The sequence below is a fragment of the Cupressus sempervirens genome, chromosome 3 (genome assembly GCF_028749045.1).
Source record: "Cupressus sempervirens isolate cs-2001-9-10 chromosome 3, ASM2874904v1, whole genome shotgun sequence".
NCBI lineage: Eukaryota > Viridiplantae > Streptophyta > Pinopsida > Cupressales > Cupressaceae > Cupressus > Cupressus sempervirens.
The window spans coordinates 1,001,880,682-1,001,889,277 of record NC_143120.1 but is presented as its reverse complement, the minus strand read 5'-3'; positions in this window follow the sequence as shown (position 1 = coordinate 1,001,889,277).

Genomic DNA, 8,596 nt, shown 5'->3' with positions numbered 1-8,596 from the left:
CTGTAGGTTTTCACTGTCTTTATCTTGTATGGTAGGAACAACATCTACCTTTTCCCCTTCTTTAGTTGTATCGATATCCTGTGGGCCCGGGCCTGCAATTGAAGGTGACTGATTATCTTTGTCTTCTTCTTCCAGTTGGGCTTGTGTAGTGATGGTGTCAATGATTTGGATCTCCTCACCCTGCACCTCATCACTGTCAATTTCGTCTTCATCAAACTGTTCACCAGGAGAGATTTCTGCCATCCACTTGTCAAACAATGTATCATCTAGCCAATTGAATTGCAAAATATCCTTCTGTCTATTTAATATATACTCAGCCTCATTATCAATATAATGAATTCTTGTTTTAAAGAATCAAAAAATATTTGGACCTTCACCATTTCTTCTGTCATGGTAGCCCACCATGCATGCCCTGTTTCATTTATGACTTGATTCATTCTTAAACAGAATAAATCATTGTGTTCCTTTGCTCATTCATCTTTATTTTTTAAATTATTTTTCTTATCCAGGGAACGAGTAAACAAATTGAATTTTTGGCTCTTGTACTTGTTCAAGTAGCCTATTATTATTCTTTGTAAACAAATCCTTTTACTGTCAAAATCAGCAAGATCAGAAACAATGTCAAAGGTTTTTTCAATTTGATCATGAGAATTATTTATAACAGATAAACACAAAAATATCATTGCTTTCTCCCTTCTTACCCATTTATTCACAATAGGCTTTAGAGCCTCATCATTGGTTTTCAACTCCTCCCAGACACTGATCAGCCTAGCCAACTGATCATGGATTAGTGGCCATTCAACTTTATCCCCCAATATGTGAGAGCTTTTCTTAGTTTATCTTCATATTTTGACTACAACTCTACATGTAAGGTCCACAGTTTACCCTTTTCTTCTTCAAACTCCTCAGCAATGTAGTACTGTGGCCTTTGGGGTGCATCTAGTATTTCTATGAGGGGGGTGGATTTAAAGGGTTCAACTGGGGGGCGAGGGTATGTTATTCTTGGCCTAGTGGATTTTTCCAATAGCGTGTTCTCAAGCTCAATTCTCTTTTTTACCTCTTTATTGTAAGCATCCACCACTGTTTCATACTTGCTCTACAGCTCAGTCATTTCCTTTTCTTCCCCCTCTGTAGTAGCCAAGGAAAATTGAGAATAATCCACATTCATGTGGGCTGCTTGTACATGTGAGGTATCAACAACTCTCCTCACAATGATACTCCTTGTTAGTCTTGAATCATTAGGCTATGATGGAACAATCCTAGACCCTCTTCTCAATGACCACATAACAAGAGCAGCTTGGTCATTACTAAATGCAGTTCCCAAGAACTCCTTTTTATCTGGATCTTGCAATCCCAAATTATTTGACACAGAATTAAAAATCAAGGTATTAGCAATGTCCCAATTGGGCAATAATAAAATGTTTGCAGCTTTTACCATCTGTCTCCCCTCTTCAGGGGTTATATTCTAAAACTCTTGTATCCTTTGTTCATTTATTTGATTCTGAATGGAGGCTTCATCTGTTTCTGGATGCTCTACTTTCATATTTTTACATCTTTCCTCAAAAATGTGCATGTTTTCCCTCCAAGCAAACTGATGGAAAGCCCTAGACCTTACAAAACTATTATCAGACAAAAATTGTTGACTGGCTTGTTCCAAAACAGGGTCTAATTCCCTTCTCCTAAAATCTGCTATAGTTAACTCAAAACTTGGCATAGGAGGCTCTGGGGGTTCCCTTCATCAATCTCTGCCTGGGTAACAAAAACTCCCACTTGTGATCTAATTTGTTCAATTTTCTCATCAGTGAGCTCCTCCTCCTCAATTCTCATAGGGGTTTGGGAAGGCGAGTAACTTTCATCATGTGCTTCCTCTTCCCTTATTATCTTTCTTCTCTTAGGAGAGGGTTCATGTGGCCTTTCTTCAAAAGTAGCACTAGTAGACTCAACTATCTATTTTCCTTTATTCACAATGGACCTTTGATCTTGAATGATAGTATATCCTGTCCTCCTTTGCACAACCAGTGGGCCTGCCCCTATATTGGGAGTGAAACCCAATCTTCTCATCATTTCCTTGGCTTTATTTGGAAAAGAATCAATGAAATGTTGCTTCTTCTCATTCATTACCTCCATTATTTCGGAGAATGTACTCATAAGCTTATTTATTCTATTTGCAGTAGTTACAACATTACTAAGAGGGTTGTAACCTTTGTCAAAACAATTAATTAAATCCAAAACTTTTGAATAGACTCTCCATTTTTCTTTCTTTGTTTCTTGCTCCTACAGAGAGTACTCATTCCTTATTACATCTTCAGGGAAATCAAATTCATGCTCAACTGGATGAAGTTTGATCCTATGCCTAAGGGCCGAATTAAAGAAACTTTCTGCATCAAAAAAATGAGAGTGAGATATTGCCATTTTATACTGCTCCAAAAATTTGTAGAGGAAGACCCACCCTTCCTTGGTTATTACAAACTGGTGGGCTACTGTGCAAGTGGGAAAAATTGATCTTGTTCCCCTTTTGTGCAAAAAGGCTTCTTCCACTCCTCCCAACTGTCACAAAAATTCAGCCACTCCTACCTTTAAGGGTACCTGGTAAGGTAGTACATGGGGTGTCCCATTGAATCCATAAATTCTGATAAGAGTTGAAACTAAATATGGGATAACATCTCCCCAATTATGTGAAACTTTCAGATTATGGGGTTTGTCCATAGGCCTAATGAGGTGCATTAGTGCCTTAGGAATTCTAGGATTGTCACTCAATATGAGGCATCTCAGTTTGGAGGCAAAGTGCTTGTCAAATCTAACAAAACTAGCATTTTCTGCTTCCCCAGTCATATCTACACTCCATAATTGAACTAGCAGTGCTTCGCCCTCTTGTTCTCTGTTCAGAACCATCTCTTTACCAAAGCATGTAACCCCCTTAAACAGAAACATGTGCATCAACAAGGAATATTGGCCCCAAATCTTCTCCACCTTGCCCTTAGCAATCCCCACCAATCTACTGTGAATCTCATCAACCAGGTAAGAAGCAAAATCAAAAATCATTTCTACACCGAATGAGGAGATTTGAGTGATCATATACATGAAGCTCACAGGGATAAAATATTCTTCACCCTCTCCAAAAACCCTACACAGGGTCCTATATATCTCTACTGCCCTGGCATTGAAGCATGATTTCATGAAAGGTTCTTTAGAGGATGATGTTATTGTTGGTAGGTTTCCAATTCTGCCAATGTGGGCCTTTAGTGCGCCTTGTCTAACTACATCCTTCTTTGACATATATTCTTTTTCTAAATCTGTCAAATCAATGGGCACATGATACCTAGTGAGAGGTCCCAAACAGAAAACTTCCCTAATCTCTTCTGGACTGATGGTGATTAGAATTTCACCATCTACTCTTCTTACTACCCTAGTGGATTGATCATAACTTTTTGCCATGGCCTCAAGGAGGTCATAATCCATAAACACACTGGGAACAACTAGCTTTCCCAGGTCAAAATTCCATATATTGGCATGTGGGGCATACAATTTCGGTTTGAACAAATTTAAACCGGTTTGCGAGGTTTGAGCATCCTGGACCCAATTACCCTTATCATATAATCCATCAGCTATCCTCAACCTAGGGTTTAATGAGGTCAACTTTTTAACTTGCACTGTCTCTACAGTAGACTCAGGTAGCAACTCAAGTAAGTCATCATGTACATTTCTATCCAAGTAATTTACTTGACCTAAAAATCCCTTCTTCGGAGGCATCTTTGATTATGTTTTACAGAACTAAAAAACCCACAGAGATTGCAGTAGGATTACTTACTGGAATTTTGTCCTCGTTTTCCTCTGTATTCCTGTAATCTTTCTGCGAACAAACTGCTTCACAAACTTGCCAAACTCTAGCATGATCTTCTTCAATAATTGCTTCTGCTCAGGAATAGCTTGAAATATTTGTTTGCCTAAGGTGAAATTGATAAAATCCTCTGTATTATACTCTATTTTTCCTCACATGCGAAGCTTTCATGTCTAATTAATACACAAAGTGGCACCACCTTTTGCATTTAAATCTGCGCCGTTGATCTTTAAAAATCCTATGATAATGGGATATGGAGAAAAACAACTTGGTGTCGCACTTGACAAGTTGGCCAGTTAATCTAATGAAAACTGCCCATGTACATAGCTCCTTCCTTAATGGCACTTCTGTATGGACCCACTAGCAATTGAGGACACGTGTCAACAGGTCGCTACTTCGCTATACATAAAGAACGAACACCTTGCCATAGCGAAGCAATGACAACCATTGATTTGATCTTGATCTTGTGGATGATATATTACTGTACTGCTTGGACGGACAATGGTGGGCCCACTTCTCACTACTTCCCTATACATAAAGAACGAGCAACTTTTCATGGCGAGACAACGACGACTGTTGATTTGAGATTAAATCAAAGGTGGAAAAACTGCAGCAAGTACTTTGAAGAATGGTGGGTCCCATACTCGCTATGTCACATAGCTTAAATAATTTGCAACTTTCCATAGTGAGATAGCGAGGACTGTTGATTCTGCTTTGATTTGACGATCAAGATCTCTTGTACACTTTATGAATGGGGCGTGGGTTTGGGGTATTGATGACGTAGGAAGTTTTGCACTACTAGCACCCAACAAGACCTTACTTTAATCCTAGTCACTATCCATGTTACTTGAGGTCCCACTAGCTGTTGATTTCATGACGCCTCACTATTTCACTAACGGCGAGATGTCAAATTTTTTCGATAGCGATGTAGCGAGCTTCGATGAATTGAATAAAACTTAGCTTCGTGAAATACAAGGACCCATCAAATCATTATTGCTCCTACCAACTACATTTGACAATAGCAATTATTACTTGTAATGCCACTTGGACAAACCATGGTTACTAAAAAATTTTGAGGTCACCATATTTTTAATTTTATAGCACCTTGCTACTTTGCTAACGGCGAGATGCTCTTTTTTCTGATAGCGAAGTAGCGAGGTATCGGAAAAATCCTCATTCCGGCGCCGAATTTTGTTAGGTCCCTTTTCCTATTTTGACAATACTTTCAAGGTGTACGTGACTACAAAGTTAGCCAGAAAATAAATCTCCGACTGCCATATCTTCATTTTTTGGTCCCGTTTTTAAAACTTTCTAGCACTTTGCCACTTTGCTATACATAAAAAGTGCTCATGTTCTTATAGCGAGGAAACAACAATGGTAGATTTATTCAGATTGGATGGTGAGGAACCTAAGAGAAAAGATAACTTGGGGGGGCGAAAAATAAAAGGAAACATAATATTCTCTCAAATTGATTTTTCAAACTTTTCGTGCCTAAAAAATTATGAATGGAATGAAACGTAGGGTTTTCACAAAAAATTTCCAAGGCTAACAAAAAGATGACTTAGCTAGAAACCCTACTCACCATTAATGGATACAATCTAAATTTTCTATTCCTGGACAAAGGAATTTTATCATGCAAAAATTCAGACCAATAGCGTCTTTCATAAAGTTTACCTTGAACTTCTCCTCCTCTCCTACTTCTGCTCTTCCTTATGCTTCTCTTCTTTTGCACATTCTCCTTCTCCTTCTTATGCTCCCTCCCTCTTGCTTCTCCTTCTTCTTTTGCTTCATTGTCTCCTTCCTCTTCTTTTTCTTCTCCTTCTCTATCTTATTTCCCTTCATCTCCTTCTTTTTTGTTTAGTGAAAGAAAGAATGTTCTATATTATTTTTTCAATGATTGTTTTCTTGACTATAATTAAAAATACCAAATCTAAGGCTATTAGAAACTTTACCAAAAAAATCCTAAAAAACTTTCTTTTTATGACTAAATTAGAAATAATCTAGATAAAGGAGGGTCTAAGAAATAACAAATTCCTCCTCATGCTATTGAAATTATATAGACAATATTCACTCTAGAGAGCTTGGGGCCCTGTAATGTTCCCATTTTAGCAAGTCTTGACAATAGGGCTTGGTGAGTTCATCATTGCGATCCTTGTGAGTTGATTGATTCATTTGAGGGTCTCTATTGACACACTTGCTATTTATAGTAAGTCAATTATGAGTGTTTACTATTTTTAGTAGTGCAGTGGATGCACCTAGTGTTTGATTCATCAACATGTCATGGGGTCAATTTATGAAGTTCATGTTATAAGTTGTTTAAAAAGCCACTCTTAATAAATAACTTTACCATTTAAGTGTTATAATTTAAAAGTTCATGCAAGAAGCATCTTAAGTGCAAAGTGCGTTAGAGAAGCCACTACATTTTTTTTTAATATAGAGACTTCATGGAGAAAAATAATTCATTCTCTTAGTTATTGTTAACCATATTTGCGTCCTACCAAAAAAATGAATTTAAATGTCTAAGCCCACCCAACGGCCACTTCCCACTTTTAAATATTTAAATGCCAATGAAAATACAAAAATAAACAAAAATAAAACCTTATTGTATTTCCTATTTTTTTTCTAAGTTATCTTTTTGGGCCCTTGCAACTTCCTCGCCGTCAGATCTTTCATCATCGATGGTCGTCATTATGTTGCTATGCAGAGATTTGAGGGAGTTATTTCATGGGACCTAGCAATGGTTTGACTTTGATTTTTGGTGCACCCTTCCTGCTAGAACAACCAGACAATTGTCAGAACACTTTGGCATTTCGTTGGTTTTTCATTGGTTAAGGTATGACTGTGCAAGGTGGGTCCTTTCCTTTTATGGTCTAGTTCCTTCAGTGCACCTCACTCATCGTCAGATCTTTCATCATCGACGGTCATCATTATGTCTCTATGTAGAGGTGTGAGGGATTTATTTCATGCGACATAGCGACGTTGCAACACATAGCATGTGGGTCCAATTTCTTTAGTAGGCTGCCATAGACAGGGTAGACGAGCTGTTAGAGCATGTTGGCATATGGTGGGATTTTCATTGGCCGAGCCTCTAATATGTCAAGGTTGTCGGTCACATTTTTCGTGTTCTACCTTCCATTGTCCAATGCAAACAGATCAAGGGTGGTTTCTTTGTCACTTTGAGAAGTTGCTCGATCTTTAGTTATAGCAACAAAGCGATGAGTTTCCATGTGGAAGGTGGGTCTGTTTAGTTTGGTGGGCCGTGGTGTGGTGGGTTAGTGTTAGACAGGTTGGCAAGAGGCCATGTTTCTATTGGTTGGTGCATTGACAGGTTGGGTGTACCTTCAAAGTCATTAGGTGGAGGAAGATTGATGTCTCTCGCTTTTTCGCTATGGGAAAATGATTGACCTTTAGCTATATTGACATAGCAAGGTCTTGCCATGTGTCCCATCGGGCCTAGAAAGGCAGTCACAGTTAAAGCTAACTATTATGTGCTGTCACGGTTAAGCTCGAGGGTGGTGTAGTCAAGGTGGTTGTTAGAATCTGATAAGATTAATAACCCAGAAAACTAGTGCAAAGAATAAATATCTAAACTATGAATGCAAATGATACAAAATCAAAATAGCATCATAGAGTTAGTCTCCAAGAGAGTAATGCAAATGTTGGAAGCAAAATAGCATTAAGAGGATGCAAAAATAAGAGATACAAATACAAGCTAGGTAGCATGCTTATATAGGCTAGGAAGAGGGAGGAGGTGGCAACACCAACCAATGAGGAGCAACCATCTATCAGACTAAAGATAGCAAAGTATCTTTTCAAGATAGCTAATGGATGCTCACATATAGGAAGGTGACACCTCACAGCCATTCACCTAATAAGATATGCTTTATTAACCTAAGCAAGATTATTAAAAGTGTAGGAAAAAATTAGCAAAATAGGAAAAATAAAAAACTACACTAACACCCCCCCATAAGCGAAGCTTAGGTGGATGCTAACCTAGCAAAGCTATGAGAGCAGGAAAATGGGTCCCGGCAACAAGGCCTTATTAGGTACCCAATATAAGAAAAAGAACTAGATGAAGGAAACTAAGCCTCCAATCTAGGAAATGTCCCAAAGAGAGGAACAAAAAAGAGCATGAAGCATCTCTGAAGCATGAAGCTGCAAACACTGTCAGAAGAAACTGCTGGAACCCCCACTGAAATAGTGCATGACCAGGTAGAGAAGACAAAGTCTGAAGAGCTGATCAATCAAAGAGGTGACATCCAAAGGTAGGAATGAATGAGTGTCTATATAGTAGATGAACCATCTCACTGAAATGCATAGGTGCCTAGCCACTGCATCCGCCTAGTACATAGGAACAAAAATTGAATACGTAGATCACTCAACCGAACCAAGGAAGCAATAGAGCCAATAGGTGAACCCCCCCATAATGCTGAACATGGAGAGGGGTGACAGGAACACTGAAATGCAATGCCAAAAACATATGCAAGAAGAAGAATCAGGAACACTAATAGTGCAATAGAAGTACAAGCACAGGATAAAAGGTGGTGTCACTGACACACTGCATGGGCTAATGTCGTGGAAGAAAAATTCACTTGACAAAGGTGGATGAGCACAAAATGGCAAAACATCATGACCCCCCATGGCACTTTATAACTGAGTGCGAGTACAAACAAACACAATGTGTACAAGATCCCAGATATGCAAAAGCAGGCATTTTATCTCAGTGTGTTTATAGAAAAGGGAATGCAACAGAATAGA